The sequence below is a fragment of the Zootermopsis nevadensis genome, unplaced genomic scaffold (genome assembly GCF_977971745.1).
Source record: "Zootermopsis nevadensis isolate Lab colony 2312 unplaced genomic scaffold, Znev_1.0 Znev_ptg000001l, whole genome shotgun sequence".
NCBI classification, from domain to species: Eukaryota; Metazoa; Arthropoda; class Insecta; order Blattodea; family Termopsidae; genus Zootermopsis; species Zootermopsis nevadensis.
The window spans coordinates 8420954-8439487 of record NW_028259133.1 but is presented as its reverse complement, the minus strand read 5'-3'; positions in this window follow the sequence as shown (position 1 = coordinate 8439487).

Genomic DNA, 18534 nt, shown 5'->3' with positions numbered 1-18534 from the left:
TGATTACATTTTGCTATCCATTTGAACTCAACAATTCTTTAATCAGAATACCAAAGGTCAAGTGGTCAGTACCCCTATGTCATGTTAGGAAAGTCCCAGGTTCAAATCTCGGCCCAGAGACATGCCGTCTTAATTGAGTTTATCGTGGTTTTCTTCATACAGTCGAAGAAAATGCTATTGGGATAGTGACTACAATTAGGCCACGACCATTTCCTTCTATATGTCTTCCTGTGTATAATTAATTAATCATCCTGTTATTCAACACCATATTGTCCGTGTTATTTAAAGTGTCTTTAAATATACCAAAAACGTTCACACACGTATGTCGCCTATTCCTATGTCTACGGGGATAAATAAAACGTTTAGACCAGGAATATCACAAATATCTGATTAATTTTAGCGTCAGAAATAGGTCTCTCTGGATTGTTGATGCTTTTCTCACATGCCACAAATGTCTCTGCTATTACAGCGTGCATTATACATATTGTATTACAATTTAATATTCTTGGGAGTGGGGTCATCTATGATTCATATTGTGGGAATTTAAAGACAACTTGACGTCAATACTTCCCCGAAACAATAAATAAAAATATATATATTGTTAACGCCTAGCGTTTCAGAATGTTATTACATACATATTATATGACGTATATGTCGATATATGGGTATCATTTCAAATTCAAATTGTCAAAAATCTCTCGAATCCAGTTGCCTTTCTTTGTAACGAACTTTAGTCGAAATACAGTACTTTACACTATACTTGAGAAAATGGCATGTGGGATGAAGAAAACAAAACCGAAAAATAATGCAGGTAATCGATTTCTCGATCGGCTCTCGACAAACAAAAAAAGTCCATTAACCTTGATGTGTTTTCTGTCCGTCAATCTACTAGTTATAGGCCTGTCACTACACTAGGTTAAATTTATTTCATCAGATTTAAAATTTAAGGTTCTCAGTAAAATGTATAAGGTTTATAGGTATACAGGCACACAACTTTGTCGACCACCCCAAGGAAACGATACAGATTCAGGATATTTGAGGGCAAAATGGTGAACAGAGTATTCGGTCCCACCTGCTGTTCACCAGACATACTACTGGAACAATTACGTTGATCAAATCAAGAAGAATTAGATGGGCAGGACAAGAAGAACGCGTGGGAATGATGATAATTGCGTAAACAATTCCAGCCAGAAAACATGAAGAAACAACTACGGAGACGAAGGAATTCTTTTTTGGACAAGATTAAAAATATTGCTTTCACTGAAGTACTTTATAGAGAGTACAATGCAGCATGCAAGGCGCTCCGCGAGTCAGGACCACAGGTTGCGGATAAAGGATGAGGCCTCCAGGTGTGGGGGGTAGCTGCAAATATTTTGAATAAAGAATCGAGGACAGCCGACAAAGTGTCGTCTACCAGGATGCAATTGGGTAATGGACTAATAACTTCTCATCGTAAAAGCCAGTATGAAATACAGAGTGTCCCACAATGGAATGTCTGTTGCTCAAGGACGAATATTTGGGCTCAATTCGAGCCAAAGACTTAAAATATAACACATTTCGAAGATATTCGCAGTTTCAGGCTGACGGCGGAATTGCTCAGGATAAATGGATGCTAGCAGTGACGTCATTCTAATGCATCAGGATCCCCTTCCCACCCAAACTATGGTGCGATGGTAGGAGTGCTGTTGGGCGAAAGGCAGAACCGGTTGTTGCTGTTCGAATGCGATTAGTTCAGATTCCTCTCGCTTCTTGAGCTTGCAAGCAGCAGTAATGACCACTTTTTCTAATGAAGAATAACAGTCCATGGCCCGTGAGAATTGTTACGTTAATGCTGACAGTTCCTTTAGCAAATCGCTGTGTACCACAACCGCATTGTTATAATTGGGAGCTACGATCCCGAAAGACATAAAAATTTTAAAAAAATAAAAATATGCAGTTTTACTGCCTAAAACATCCATGATTAAGAGGAAAAATCTAGAAATTGTTAAAAGCAGCAAAATCTCTAACAGGATACACAACAAAACAGAGGCTAAGGCGAATTTACATCCCTCGTTATACAGACTCACGACGTTGCGTCCTTTGTTTTCATTTTCGTCGGCACAATTTCGATTTTGTTTGAAAGATTTCGCGTGAGCGAGATGCATTCGGATGACGAGCCAAGTGGAGGGCATTCGCTTCACTACAGCATTTCGTATGAGCGAAATTCCGTACAGCGTGGACTGACTTTATGCAGATATTCGCTATATTTAGGTACTGTAAGTGTAGCAATCGAGGAATATCAACGGCGGTTTCCCGACAGTGGAGTAGCAAGTTTTCAGCAATGTGCACCACAACTTAAGACAAAGTGGTAAATTCACCCAACCGAGACACGAACGACCACTGCTACAAAATGTCGATTTGTAGGACAACGCAATTAAAATGAACGCATTCCAACTACTGGCGTACGAAGGAAGACAACCGACTTGTTCCTAGCTGGATGAAAGTGTTGAAAACCTTTAACGACAATGGTGTGTACGCCTTTCACTACGACGTCTTCAGGCTGTACAACCAACCAATTTACATAGCGCGTGCAGTTTCGTCGCTGGCTTTTGGGCAACCATCAGCTCCACGCTGAGGAGGATAAGTTCTGCAGTGACAGACTCACTAATGCACAGAATTAGCATGTCTGTTCGCTCAACAGTCCTCACGCATCCACTGAAACACGATTTCAATGCACTGTTCTGTTAGCATTTAGTGTGATGTTATTGGAAGCCAGAAGCTCAGAGGGCCGTTTGTGCGTGAAGAGCGGTTGACATCTGAGTGTTACCTCCAGATGGCTAAAGATAAACTGCTATTGCTGTTAGAAGACGTTCCTCTCCACAAGAACTGAGCCTAAAAGCACGTTCATCTGCTGTGGACACAGTATTACACACGGTCAAAAAGCGGACTCAAAATAACTCCGACCTTGGATGACCGTTGCAAATGAACATGCGCGAAATTATACGTTGAGGCTGTAGAAATAGCACGTGGGAGACGAGGCGCATGCCTGCATTGATTATGCTTAGAATTTCTTTTGGTTCGCCAAATCAGTTAATGCAAAAGTCAGTGTGTGTAAATGCCACAGACTGTGTCGAAATTAAATGGGAAAACTCGTTTTTAGTCACACTATGCATGCTCAGACAGTCTCCTTCCCGTCTTGTTCCCCCACTCATTCTCTTTCTCTCTTTCAGTGACGTACTTATTTTGCGTCTACAGCACCAGATGTTACGTCATCTCTGAAAGCAATGGACTTCTGTCTCATAAGAAAGTTCCAAAGTGAAATGGTTGAAAGTAAAATTTTACTTCAAGTCTAATTGCCTCCTGGTCTTGTACTACAGGTCCAGGTCATGTGTCATAATCATTAGTTTTCTACGTAACTTATTCGGCCCAGTGGCCTGCTGAGACCTCTTGACAGAATTTGTAGGATCTCCCCAAAGATCTTCGTCCATCTTGGGTTGTAACGGAGAATTTATATGGGATTCTGAAGCAGGACATTCGGGGAAAAAACCCCATCGTTCTCAGGTGTTCATACGAAAATAACACCTGGACCACGTCTGCCTGATGCCTGTTACAACAATGACATAGCAGTCGTTGCAGCAATAATTCTGGATACCTCTGTTGCCTTTTCATAATTGATGCATCTGTTATTCTCTTGGTTGGCCTGATGACGTCATTGCTAGTGATGTGACGTAAAGAAAACCTTGGGAATTTCGTTATACGCCAATGAACACATATTCCAGGCTTGTTCCAATTACATATGTAATTTCCTACTAATTCCATGATTGATTTTACATGTAATTTCAATGCAGGTGCAGATTCTAAATAGCAGAAGCTATATTTTCACTTCGCTGGCACTTCTACGTGTACATCTACAACAGTATCAAGGACAGATAAGGTGAAAGTGGGTGTCTGGACCGGAATAGTAGATAAGTCAAACTGGTCACGGACTAGCAATTGGACACAAAAGTAGCCAACTCTCCACCTTCACTTACCATTTGAACGCCAGTCTAACTTAACTTACTTATATAACTTGTTTCTAAACACCTTTCCAATATAAATTAACCTTACGTCGGACCGAGAAGGTTAGCAAAGCATTAACAAGTGGAAAAGGAAGGTACCTGATTCCAACTTTAGCTGGTGCATGGGCTTTTGTGCTCAGAATTCTGTTCGTTCAGACAGACAATTCAGACTGTAGCTACAACAGAACCATGAAATAGGCCATGACTTCATTTTTCACTATCTGTTCATCGTATATAAGCTTCCCCACATCTCATTCGACACTGCGGTCAACACAATGTATTTTACTAGCCTCAGCTTCTCTTAACTGGATCAGGATCAGCGCTTTTGAGCCACTTTTCCACAGACAACATAAGGGAGTCATCGTCCTCAAACTTTGTCCCACGAATGCTGTCTTACAGTTTACCGAACAGGTGATAATCTGGCTGTGCCAGATCAGGACTGTATGGTGGGTGTGGCACCACTGTCCACCTCAATATTGTGATCGCCTCCGTGGTTCTCAGACTGACGTGCGTCTGTCAGTTGCCACGGGACCCATCTCGCACAGATCTTCCAAAATCCAAACTGTTCCAATATTCTGCACACACCGGCTTCTGTAATGTCCAGTCAGAGTGACAATTGTTTTACAGTTATGCGTCCGTCCGCGCTGACTGTGGCCAGCCGCAAATCGCGAATGTTTGCATGTCCACCTTTGCCTGATGTTCTCTGTGCCCAGCGGCTAACTGTGCTGCGATAAACAGTATCCTCCCCGTACACGTGCAATCGCTTGTGGATGTTTGCCACCGTCTCTTTCTCATACACTAGGAACTCGAAAACAGTACGTTGTTCCTGACGAACGTCAGGAACAACAGCCAAATTTAACGAATGACAAACACCTGCCACTTGCGGAAGAAGGATGAACTAAATTTTAGCAGAAGCGGGACGAATGTATCTGTGTGAATAGCAACACGGTAAAATAAAAAGGAGATTTAAAAAAATACATAGTGCATTACTTTTGGAGTGACCCTCGTATGTGTTTAATTCCATCAGTATTCGTAATTATTCGGTTGGACTTCGTCTGAAATGTAAATGTTTTTAATTAAAACCACAACGTATCGGACGGAAGCAGGTTCTTTGACCATCTTAAGGTGTTTGAAATTAATTAAACAGCACAGAGACGGTGGGTAAACCCGACAGAATAATTTTTAAGATATTATGTCACAACATCGTAAGTAACCATTAAATTTCGATGAGGAAATCTTGGCCACGCCCTGAAGAAAACATTTATCTCAGGTTCCAGTTCTCGAAGGCAGTTCAAGTCCTGTAGTCTAGTCCACAGTGTGAGCTTCGTAAACGTTCTGTTCGTATTTTATGATTTCTTTATCGACAAAGAAAATAATACTGGTATTCATCTGATTCACTTCTTGGGGTGAATACGTTTTTCAGAACAACAAGAATGGTTATCAATTTAATGTAATTGTGACGTCCACATGCCAGTTTTTTTGCTATCTCGCTCTCTCTCTCTCACACACACATACACTGTCTGAAGCATGCCGCGGCAAACCTTATCATGAGAGGAATAATGTAGCGCTGTTACCAAATCTTAATTTGATCTGCAAAGCCCTTTGTCGCTAACTCAAACAAACAAAACACGCTACAGAGCAACAAGGAACATCCGTAGTGTTACATGACTCAAAGCACAACGCACTCGACAGACATGTGACCGTCAGCCAATTGTGTATCGAGCGGACAGCTGTGAGTGCTATTACGAGATGTCATTAAATCCCGGAGGAATAATAGAGTTTGCTTACATAACATGAGAGGTCAGGTGAAGGCAATGGAAAGGTGGTAAAGACGGCCTCAGCACTGCTGTGTGCCACCAAATTTCTTTTGTGCCCAAAAAGGTTTTACAAAGCGAAGATTTCCGTCTTCTGGCTTGTTGCGCTGTGTAGTCTGGTCGATGTTAACCAACGTTTCAGAGGTCATACTGCCTCCGTCAGCAGGGCGATGAGTATAAAGATTTCCGTCTTCTGGGTTGTTGCGCTTTGTAGTCTGGTCGATGTTAACCAACGTTTCAGAGGTCATACTGCCTCCGTCATCAGGGCAATGAGTATGAAGATTTCTATCTTCTGGGTTGTTGCGCTGTGTAGTCTGGTCGATGTTAACCAACGTTTCAGAGGTCATACTGCCTCCGTCATCAGGGCGATGAGTATAAAGATTTCCGTCTTCTGGGTTGTTGCGCTTTGTAGTCTGGTCGGTGTTAACCAACGTTTCAGAGGTCATACTGCCTCCGTCATCAGGGCAATGAGTATGAAGATTTCTATCTTCTGGGTTGTTGCGCTGTGTAGTCTGGTCGATGTTAACCAACGTTTCAGAGGTCATACTGCCTCCGTCATCAGGGTGATGAGTATAAGAAGATTTCTATCTTCTGGGTTGTAGTGATTTGTAGTATGATCGATGTTAACCAACGTATCGGAGGTCATACTGCCTCCGTCATCAGGGCGATAAGTATGAAGTTGTCTATCTTCTGGGTTGTTGCGCTTTGTAGTCTGGTCGATGTTAACCAACGTTTCAGAGGGTATACTGCCTCCGTCATCAGGGCGATGAGTATAAAGATTTCCGTCTTCTGGGTTGTTGCGCTTTGTAGTCTGGTCGATGTTAACCAACGTTTCAGAGGTCATACTGCCTCCGTCATCAGGGCAATGAGTATGAAGATTTCTATCTTCTGGGTTGTTGCGCTGTGTAGTCTGGTCGATGTTAACCAACGTTTCAGAGGTCATACTGCCTCCGTCATCAGGGCGATGAGTATAAAGATTTCCGTCTTCTGGGTTGTTGCGCTTTGTAGTCTGGTCGATGTTAACCAACGTTTCAGAGGTCATACTGCCTCCGTCATCAGGGCAATGAGTATGAAGATTTCTATCTTCTGGGTTGTTGCGCTGTGTAGTCTGGTCGATGTTAACCAACGTTTCAGAGGTCATACTGCCTCCGTCATCAGGGCGATGAGTATAAAGATTTCCGTCTTCTGGGTTGTTGCGCTTTGTAGTCTGGTCGGTGTTAACCAACGTTTCAGAGGTCATACTGCCTCCGTCATCAGGGCAATGAGTATGAAGATTTCTATCTTCTGGGTTGTTGCGCTGTGTAGTCTGGTCGATGTTAACCAACGTTTCAGAGGTCATACTGCCTCCGTCATCAGGGTGATGAGTATAAGAAGATTTCTATCTTCTGGGTTGTAGTGATTTGTAGTATGATCGATGTTAACCAACGTATCGGAGGTCATACTGCCTCCGTCATCAGGGCGATAAGTATGAAGTTGTCTATCTTCTGGGTTGTTGCGCTTTGTAGTCTGGTCGATGTTAACCAACGTTTCAGAGGTATTACTGCCTCCGTCATCATCGCCTTGATGACGGAGGCAGTATGACCCCTGAAACGTTGGGTAACATCTGCCAAACTACACAGCGCAACAACCCAGAAGACAGAAATCTTCATACTCACCGCTGTGAAAACCTCAAATCTTACGTTTTACAAAGCATATTGGGTAATATAGGTATTGTGTTACGTTCTTTAGCTCACATTTAAATTCAGTGTCGATTACTCGTCCAGTGTCTACATTTTGTTCTTCTGTGCCAACTGCAGTGATGATACGAAATATTGGATTATTTTCTCGTTTCTGTAACTGTGTCCTTCGCATTTCTAATCACCTTGCAGAAGACGCAACGTTGAATGGCCATTACCAATACACACGTGGGAGAAGGTGTAGCGATAGCGCGGAGAGATACGGATAGATAATCCAGTACTTCTTTGTACACTATCGGATGGAGAGCTACTTTTAGGCTGTGAAAGTAGCGCGTTCCGGTTAAGGCTCGTCTGTGCACTGCTAGGGTTTTAGAGATCACTTGGATCACAAAATACAGTGTAGTGTAAAAGCCAGTGCACGAAAATGCCACTGATTGTGCCGAAAATTAAAAGGGGGAAAGAATGTTTTCAGTTACGTTCCACATGCTCGGACAGACTTCAGCCGTGTTGCCCGCCCCCACCCTGAGACGAGTAAACTAGAGCTCCGAATTTTTACAGTAAAACGATTTATATATGAACACATTTTGTAAAATAAATTATATTCCTGTGATTTACTAATGAAACACATTTTATTCTGACATTGTCCTATTTATTCCAGTTACATCATGAAGCTCAAACCGTGGTCGTCATTGCAGCAAGGGGTGGGGAAATTGGACAAGCTTCAGGTATTACTTTCTACAAAAATTTTGTGTTGAACGCATTTCATTCTGCACATATGAGGAGCAGACAATTCAGAATGAATGCCCGTCTGTGTAGTTAATCAACTTTGCTTACAATTTTTGTTGTTCAAGCATAAGATCTGTCTACATTTCAGCCAATTTAGCTGCATTAATAAAAGCAATTCAAGTCCTCACTCATATCGTTTAATTTCTGAAGTTGATAGCTGCCCCCCCCAAATAAAGATAAAGTAGAAGTCCTGGCCTCCTATGTGATCAATGAACGTAAGGCTACAGCGAACAAGCTCCTCCCTCCAACCTCTAAAATATTTATATTCTTACATTTACATAAATTCTTCATGTTTAAATAACATGTTCCTATGTTGAATCAAGGTAGCTATTCTATTGTGTTAAATAAATGTACAAATAGTGTTATACAACTCTTTGATTCGATCGTCAGGATAAGTTTTATCTGTCAGATTCGACCGTTTACCATCCCAGATATCTTCTCACATACGTCGTAACGGGTGTGTGGAGTAAAACTTTACAGCTCCATCAAAACATGTCTGTCTGTCTGTCTGTCGCGCTTGGCTTCAGTCTTTAAACGTTTAAATCCCATAAACGTGAATCACACACTGCAACACCAAGACCCACCGAGTGGACACGCACTCCTTGGCTGAATTTTTGTCAGTAATTTCAAGGCTGACGTATTCACGTAATCGTAACTCTGCAAACATTTAAAGAAATTTGTTTTACGAAGCAGTTTAATGACTCCTTGCTGCTTGGAGAATTTAAAAATGTCTATGAATCTGCTCTGTCCTTACGTCCGTTGGTTCTTCGGAATATTTCAGTCATTAAAGTATTTCATTCATCACAGCTATATTTAAGCAGAGTTTCCTCTCCACAGAAAACTTACTGTTTTACCCTTTCTTTAATAGCACGTATATAAACAGAATATTAGACAGCTATCTCAGTTAGATACCTGATAAATTACAAGTAATTTTCTATCTTTGCACATGCCTTGGAGAACCCAGGACCCTTCATGTAGGTAAGGTTGCGAAACTGTGTTTCTCGACATTTGGTTCTCCGTGGAAGGGAATCAACCTGTCGCAAGGCCTCTACTGCACCGTAGACAAGCATTCTTGCCTTGAGAAGAATTCGAACCCACAACCACAGTATCATGAATGGGCAGAAGTACACCGGTTTCCTCTTACGAAGAAGTAGATCTTATGCCTAACAGACGCGATGAACAATGTTACAGGTTGTGAAATTATTTGCAAGATTTTAATTGCCAACGGAAAACGTGGGCTAGAACGATTTGATTTCTGATTTGTTTCTTCCATGACCAGGGAAACTTTGCACTTTTCCAGACACTTTGATATGATATTTCATAGACCATTATTATAAACCGATGGGGGAGTAATTTCTTCAGAAGCAGATAGTATCTTGGCCGGAAAATAAATTCCCCGATAGTTGGATACTGTGTTCACAGACGTACCCTATAACTATCTTACCCCGTTGAATCCAATACGCAATATTCCTTTAAGATTCATATGAATGTTTTGCTATTATTCATGCCTACGTCTCCCAACTTCTTTCGGGATTTCCGACTAAAATTTTGCAGGCTTTTATACATTTGTTATCCCTCTCTGGCGATAGGCCTACATTTTCCGGTCATGTTGTCCTCCTTGATTCAAACACCATTAAAGTATTTACAGAAAGAATAAATTATGAACCTCCCCATTATGTAAGTTTCCTCCATTCTGACTTAAATGTTTTCTCTCTTAGATTCAATTATTCTTGTCTGCACTTGGTCCACAAACACTTTAAATATTCTCACTATGTTCACATTAACATTATTTTTTCGTAGATTTATAGACGGGGCCAAAAGTAAATTCAGAAAAAACTAAGTACATGTTAGTATCTCGTCATCAGAAGACAGGCGGGCAAAATTATCTTAGGATAGCTAATAAGTCCTTTGAAAGGGTTACAAAGTTCAAATATCTGGGAACAACAATAACAAATCAAAATGACACTCATGAGGAAGTTAGGAGGAGATTAAATTCTGGAAATGCTCGCTACTTTTCAGTTAAAAGTATTTTGTCTTCCCGTCTGATCTAAGAACCTGAAAATTAAAGTATACAAAACAATAATCTTACCTGTTGTTTTGTATGGGTGTGAAACATGGTCACTCACTCAGAGGGAGGAACACAGATTGCAGGTGTTTGAGAACAGGGTGTTGAGGAGGATATTTGGGCCTAGGAGAGAAGACGATGGGGCGTGGAGAAAACTGCATAATGATGAGCTTATAATTCTGTATTCCTCCCCCAATATTGTCAATGTGATTAAGTCGAGAAGAATGAGATGGGCGGGGCATGTAGCATGCATGGATGAGGCAGAAGGTGTGCACCAGGTGTTGGATGGGAAGCCTGAGGGGAAGAGACCGCTGGGGAGATCTAGACTTAGATGGGAGGATAATCTCAGGCGGGATCTATGGGAGATAGGAGTTGAAGGAGACTGGATTTTGTTGGCCCAGGACAGGGTCCAGTGGAGGGGTTTGGTTAATTCGGTGATGAACCTTCTGGTTCGGTAAGCCATCTAGTTAGTTAGTTAGATTTATAGACAGGATAAGGAAAAATAATGCCATTCAGAAATGGCAGTTCTCTGTCCTGTAAGTAACAAACTATATACGATAACATAAAATAGATTATAATTAGTATGAATCGAATTTTGTTTATAGTTTAAAAAGTTGAATAACTAAGTGAAGAGATCTTATTACTCGTAAAATTAATCTTTCCAAAAAATTGTCTTACACGATCATACTATTAGCGACATCTCTGAGTGCCATTTAACACAATACGAATAATAATGGATGCTGCATAAAATTTAGTCACAATACGAACAACACTGGCTCTTGCAGCTGCTTCTACATACGCTGTGCAGAAACTGCTCAAAGCTGAAAATATTTGTAATAATGACAGAGGGTGTAAATATCCCCATTGTGTATGCAGGGCCGCACGTTTGGAGTCTAGTGTCATCTGGTGGGAACAAACTAAATTTCGTCCTCGAAAAGAGGGCGTGAGGTGGATGGCACGGGGTAGAGTGAAAGACATTCAGTTTTGACGGAAAATTTTGGGGATAAAGTGAGGGTGGGTTACGAATATGACTACAAAAGAAAAGTGGAGAACACTGATGATACACATACCACATCTTCCATGGCAGAGTTTCATTAACATCGTCTGCTGGTGATTACTACAAATTTTATGCAGGCAAACTGCTGGCCAGCTTCAACAAAATACACAGCAAAAAATTATTTCGTTCTTTTCATTCACAGACTTACTGGCAAAATATATTCATAAAATTTTACTAAGTCTGGCCAACTTTCGTGCCGAATTTTGGGTGCCATATGTTTGCTAAGTCACGCAAATGAACATAAAATTGTTAGAACTAAAAATACGTAGAAAATATGTCTATAACACTCAGAGTAGGAGTTTTCTAACTTGCAGGGTTTCATGAAATATTGTAAGGGTGATTAAACCAAGGAATAAATAATTCGATATGTAAGAAGCACGGGAAAAATGAGTGTTGCATATAAAATTTTAGTAGGAAAACCTGAAAGAAACGGATCATGAGGCGTAGACGAAAGAGGAAAATTATAGCTAGTTTAAATAAATCCTGTACACAGGCGTATGTGATATGAGGGTATCGACTTGATTTAGCTGGCCATGTTAAATGGCAGACTCCATTGAATAAGGAAACAAAACCTGGAATTCATTAAAGGCCGCAACTTTTGACCAATTGGTCGACTATGAAAAAGGAAAGTTCCTTGGTTTCAGATGTTTAATTATTTTCCTTTAACAGAGCAAAAAGGTGTTGACCAATATTCCAAGAGAGGATTTAAATAAATTTTAATTTATGTAACATGCATTGGCCGGGATATCTCAGTCAGTAATCAACGGGCTGGACAACCGGTGTTCGAATTCCAGCAGGGTCAGAGACCTTCCTTCGCTACCACTTCCACACTGGCTCTGGGGACCAACCAGCCGTTTAAGGAAAAATCGCTGTTTTTTACTGATAATTATACAAGGCCCTTGAACACAAAATGCTCGGTTCCTGATTGTTAAAGCAGTGATACGCATAATTCCCACAGGGCTATAACGGGTTAATAAAGTTTGATTTATACCTTACGAATGACTAGGAGCTTTACCTTTCTACAGAGTCTAAATGGCGCGTAGCGGGGCAGTTTTTTATCGAAATAAATTAAAAGCCTCCTCCTACCTACTGAGTAATAAGAAGTATGTTGACTCCAATGACTGGAGTACGGAGAGATCGTTTCCTCATGGAACAGAACATCGCATACAAACGTATACAATCTGTGGAAATCACTAACAGGAAGATTTAAGGGATGAACAGCCCAGTATTTGTACAAAAGATCTGCACCTACAACTAAGCTTAGATATAAGAGTTACGTTAAAATATAATTTTAAAAACACAGCTATAAGGGTGTGGGCTCCTGAATACGTCTGCCTCAAGATAGTGACCAGTGACGATCATCAAATCACCAAAATGATACTTCGAGTTCCGTACACAATGAGGAATTTTTGAGCAGCTGAAAGACGTTCATGGAGGTAGTTATAAATTTACAATTTGTGTGAAGACTTAAATATATATATAGGGTTGCATCAAAACAGTCTTTATTAAAACATTAGGTATTCAGATACAGAATTAAGGATCAACCAACAAACAAAATAAGACGAGTAGTAAATATCTACCAGGACAATTTCTGTCAATCCTGCCCTTGTAAAAAACACAGACCTACGTCTAGTTCAAACAATCGAAGACGTAGATTTTGTATGTTTTAAGTAAATCATTGACATTGTTAACGTTCTGCCAGTTTTATTTAAGGCTGCACTTCTATAGGCCTATAATCGTTTCCTATTCTTTTCTGTGTTCTACAGAAACCATTCATAATCCAATTAAATGCTATGATGTCGTTTACATAAGTTACTATCAATGAAACTTCATGTCAAAAAACTACAATGGTCACGTGTTGTATTAATAGAAATATACACGAGATCCATAACGCAATATGATATTCCGTCCCGAACAACAATGAATCTATCTGCAGGCCTTTCTGCAAAACTAAAATTATTTGCTTCTTATTACTGTATGGAACTCATAAAATATTTGTCAAAAAAGCGAACAACGTGATGAGAGAAATGCAGTCAAACCAAAATATAAATATAAAACATTTTCCCTAGAATAAAACTCTGAAATTACGTATTTCCAGATTACACATCAACAATACACACGGAAATTGCCGAATAAAACAGTCTCTTCATCTCTTTCTTTCCCAACTTCTATAAAGGACCCCTACTGTAACACTTGAATAACAGAACAAAAAAAAAAATCACTGTTAACTACCAGTGCGACCCTACCGGAGGTCTGTTGAACTATTTCCAAACCAGGCTTAAAATTTTAAGGGTTGAAATGTTTGCAGTGACATCTGCATTCAGAGCTTCCAAGCTTGAGATGAAGCTCCAAGCAAACAGTTTCGGTGGCAGGGTCGGCAAAAAAGGAAACACCCCCTTCAACTCTTTTCTTCTCAATCGCTTTCTCTTCAACTATTTTGAACTCTGAATTCAGCACAAGTGTGTGTTGCTGATTTTAGTACCAAGACCTGGAAGTGTTTTTTTTGTTTACTTTTACAACCCAAAATCGAATACTTCTGTCCTTCGTTTTCAGTAAGCTATAAAAGTAGGGTAAGGGGTTAAAAAGACGGGTTTGTTGGCATACGGTGGAAGTGCTGAAGGGTTGAAAAAAACTGTCCTTGACTCGATTTGCCGATAAATATAGGAGCATGTATTCAAGAAGCTGGGGGTAAAAAATTTTACCTTTTAGGTATGACGGCGAGAGGGGAGAGGCACACAAAACACTGTTCTCTTCTAAAATACAAAGCACTGCCTTGAAGGTAATCGAATGGTGACCTTGGACATACTAAAGCAAGACTGAGCAAAATTTGTAGTTTCATCCCGAATTGGACATATTCCTCATTCTCTGTGTTACAGCTACGTAACAAGACCTACAAAATTAAATAAAGGCATGTCAAATAAGTAGGTTGGAATAGAAGTAAAACCAAATAAATCTGAATTTGTGTCTCTTAAGCAGAATGATGGACAAATTCGTAACAGGCCTATAGAGAGAGTAAATCCTTACAAAATGTGGCAAAGTCTAAATATCAGAGAAAGACATTAAAAAATGAAAATTGCATTCACGGAGATGTTAAGAGTAGATTAAATGCAGGTAATTCTTAGACCGTGCAGTTCACAATCTCTGGTATTCTCGCCTGTTATCTGAAATCGTGAAGATTAACAAACACATGAAAATAATGTACGCCCTACCAATTTTTTTTCGTGGGTGTGAAACCAGCTCCCACATTAAGCAGGTAACACAGACTGAAGCTATTCGAGTACAGAGCGATAATAAGATTATTTAGACCTGAATTCCGCCGCCTTCTGAAATATCAGCTTTTATCTCAAGAAAAACTGAGTAAGGTTCTAATGAATCTGGTCGGTAAATAAATAATTTTTACAATATATGAACACTGTTATTCCATTTTTGTCATTAAGAACCAAGTAATTTATAAGAATAACTCAATAATGAATTTTTAAAGGATTTTGATAATGATCTGTCATGATGAAAAGATATTCGCTTGACATTGTTTATTTCCGGAGTTGAAATTTTGTGTATGCTGCAATGTTTAAAAAAAGCTGCAGTGTATCTTTGGTGTGATCAATTTTGTAATAACAGATTCGTATCTGAAATAACAGAACATAAGGATACACGAAAAATGCAAAACCTTAACATGCAACATTTGTAAATTTACGTACTCCTAACTGGAGCACAAACTCCCACTGTTGTTATCTTTACTTTAAAATTGGATATCTATTCTTGTTTTCTAGTGATCAATTTATGTTAATCCAAAAACGTTAATATTCCAACAGCCATATTCTTATTATCGCCTACACAATTTCCTAATGAGATATTATATTTCAAACACAACGCGTTTCGGTGAACAACCACATTCAAGCTGTTTCCATAATCATTTAAATTGTTTTTACAAACGTGTTGACATAATATGCAATGTTTTTCGATGACTTCTTCAAATAATCCTATTCAAGTTAATATAACATTTTTCTGACATTTATTCCTTAAAATTTAAAAGCAAAGTTTACTGTTATTTGTACAATGATGTCTTCAAAGTTGAAAGTGAGAAAAAAGTTCAAATCTCCCTTTTTTGGATAAAAATATGTAAACTGTGATTTAAATTTTAAAACTTACTTTTCAGTATTCCGCTATGTGAATACTACTTTTTACAGCGAGTTTTTATATTTTTTTGGAAACAGTTATTCTTTTTCTGTAAAAGAACTAAATAACAAAAACCCAGTATACGTACTTTTTACTTATCTTTTAATTTCTTTCTGTAATGTTTATTCCATGTGTTACTAAGCTGTATACAATACGGAACACCGAACACAGAGTTATGACAAAGACTGTGGGAGAAACCGATTGGATAACAGACCTAATAAAATGCGAAATACTAACGCAATTATTTTAAAAACTAATTAATGGATTTTTTGCGTATTACATACTCGTGTCAAAGTCTTCTATTCAAGCCTCGGTTACCAGGCGAGCTTTCCGCACAAAATTTTTCACGATTTCCCCCAGTGCTGTATTAAAGTCTTTATTTTCATATCTCAAATAACATTTCAAAGCTGTCACATCGTTATTCTTTCAACAACGAATACAGGTTCAAGAGCTAACAAACAGACGTTTTAACCCTCTGAAGCATTAATCTTATCCAAATAACATTTTAAAATTCAATTTCTACTTAAAAGAAAACACAATATGCCTCTATTATAAAAAGAAAATTTGTTAATTCTGTAAAGGGAATGAATTGCTGTTTACTCTCAGAATCGTAAGAAACCCGTTCACTGAAGTTTTAGCAGATGGTACTCGCATGGTACCACTGTGCTTACAGACTTAATTCCGTATCAGTCCTACCTATTGCAATGTTATCAAAGTATTATGTCAAGAGTGGTCTTTGTTACTTTCATTGTAGACCTACAGTAGGAAATCAGGCAGTGTGCCTAATCCCTCTCTCCCGCCCTCTCTCTCGGAATCCTTTACACAGAGCGGTCAGAGGGTAAGAAGTCCTTCTGTGGCCTTGAAACACGAAAATTGGTGACAGATACTATCGTTATAATACTGTGAAATGTTTAATATGGCTGCTACAACGACAAAATGCACTGACAACTATAGTCCGAATATTTTTGTCAGAGGCTGTGAAAACTACAGAAATTTAAAAAGAAAATGAGAATCCAGAGCTTCGGAGGACGGTAAAACACTGTTGTTGACAAACTGCGTTTTGGCCTCCAGCTGAGTAGCCTTTAACATGTGCTGATCTTCAGGAGATCTGTGAACATATTCGGAATAACTGAAGAGTCATCGTTGATGAAGCTGCATCTGTAATGAGCACAGATTTTGGAAATACGGAGTGTAACAGTGGCTTAAGCTCCAACGAAAAAAAGACTAATTTTGATGATACAAAAATAATGTTGTAGAAAACCTGGGCGGTTACGTAGACATAGACCTGCCCATTATGCAATTATTTTGTAAAAATTTACAATCAAATTGCCTTTAATTTTCATATGCCTTCGTAATAAGTTTTTTTTCAGCGAAAGAGATAATAGGCTAAGCAAGTCAATAATATTTGGTAAAATGTACTGAGGACTGAATTGCATCTTGGACATATATTGATTCGGATTTGCCTCAGAAAAGGATTTTAATTAAAGTTTTTAAAAAAATGAATTTCTTACATCTAACAGAATATCTGCATTAAGGCTCCATCGACAAGTATAATAGATTTATACGAGCATCACTGAAAGATTCTGAGATCAATCTGCCTTCTAGTAATCGATGTACAAAGAATGGTGGACGAAAGTCTGGAGTAAAGGAAAAGAATTTTGACAATACAGATGCATTTGCATTCATTCAGAAGTCCTCGCGATTTTATCCTTGCGACGGTCTGAACCCTCGTTCAACGCGTTCTACAAAATAAGTAAAAGGATTCATAATTTTAGGATTAATTATGAAATGGGCCAGTCCACGAGGCGTAAGTCGTAAACAGAATTTTATAATAGATGAATGAAGAAATTATAATGCAAGAACCTTAATCATTTTCACTCTTCATTAAATATTGTTATTACCGCGGTCAAACCATATAGAGTGAGATGAATAGGGCGTGTACACCGCATGGAAACATGAAAGTAAAGTCTAAATACAAATTACGGTCATAAAACGTAAAGGAAAAAGGCAACGTTTTTAAACAATTGCGTAAGTGGGAGGATAAATATTGTAATGGATCACAAAGAAATAGAATAAAAGGGTGTAATCTGGATCATCAGCTTAAGGATGTAGTCCAGTGGCGGGTTAATGGCTATAGGGTAATCGACGTCCGAAAAAGGTAGTGTACTCTTTGATCAACTGAGCGACTGTAATCTTCTCAAGACGTTAGCAGGCCTGTAAAAAAATGTGTTGTCATTGAGCTGTTATAGAATAACTTGAAAAGCCCAAAACTTCAGTCAGGTGTACCCATCTTCCACCTATCACGCGTTTGTACTTAGAGGCTCTTGATCATTAGTGTCGCAGCTATTACGAGGCGAGAAATGGCGGCATCTAATGACAATAATCAACAAGATCACTCCATGAGGAGAGCTTGGCTTAGGGTAAGGAGTAATCTCGGTAATGAGTGGTGGAATGTAAGCACATGTCTTGATATAATGCTCGTGAACTGAAAACGTGCTTTACTGCGTGCGTTCCTACTTTCCTTATAGTTTTAGGACTCGGATACTAGGAAAAATTGTAGATTTAGAACCGGTGATTATACTGGGCAAATGATAGATCTGTATGGAGAAATTATCTACAGACCCATAATTCCGTTTTATAGAAGAAAATGGGCCAGAATATACAAACCATGGTACCGAAAAATCAACACTTTAATTCGCTAAATAAAATATAATTCGTAGTGACAAGCAATCGATTAACAGCTGTGTTAAAATCATGAAAAACCGAAAAGTTAGAAGCTAGAGAAGAACATAAACTCTTAAAAAATTAAAGGAAAATTTGCAGAACATAATTGATTTTACCAGGAAGCTTTTATCGGTGAATTAAATAGAATGCAACTTCGAAACATAGAAATCATACCCTGCTCCTCATTTCTGCACTTTTC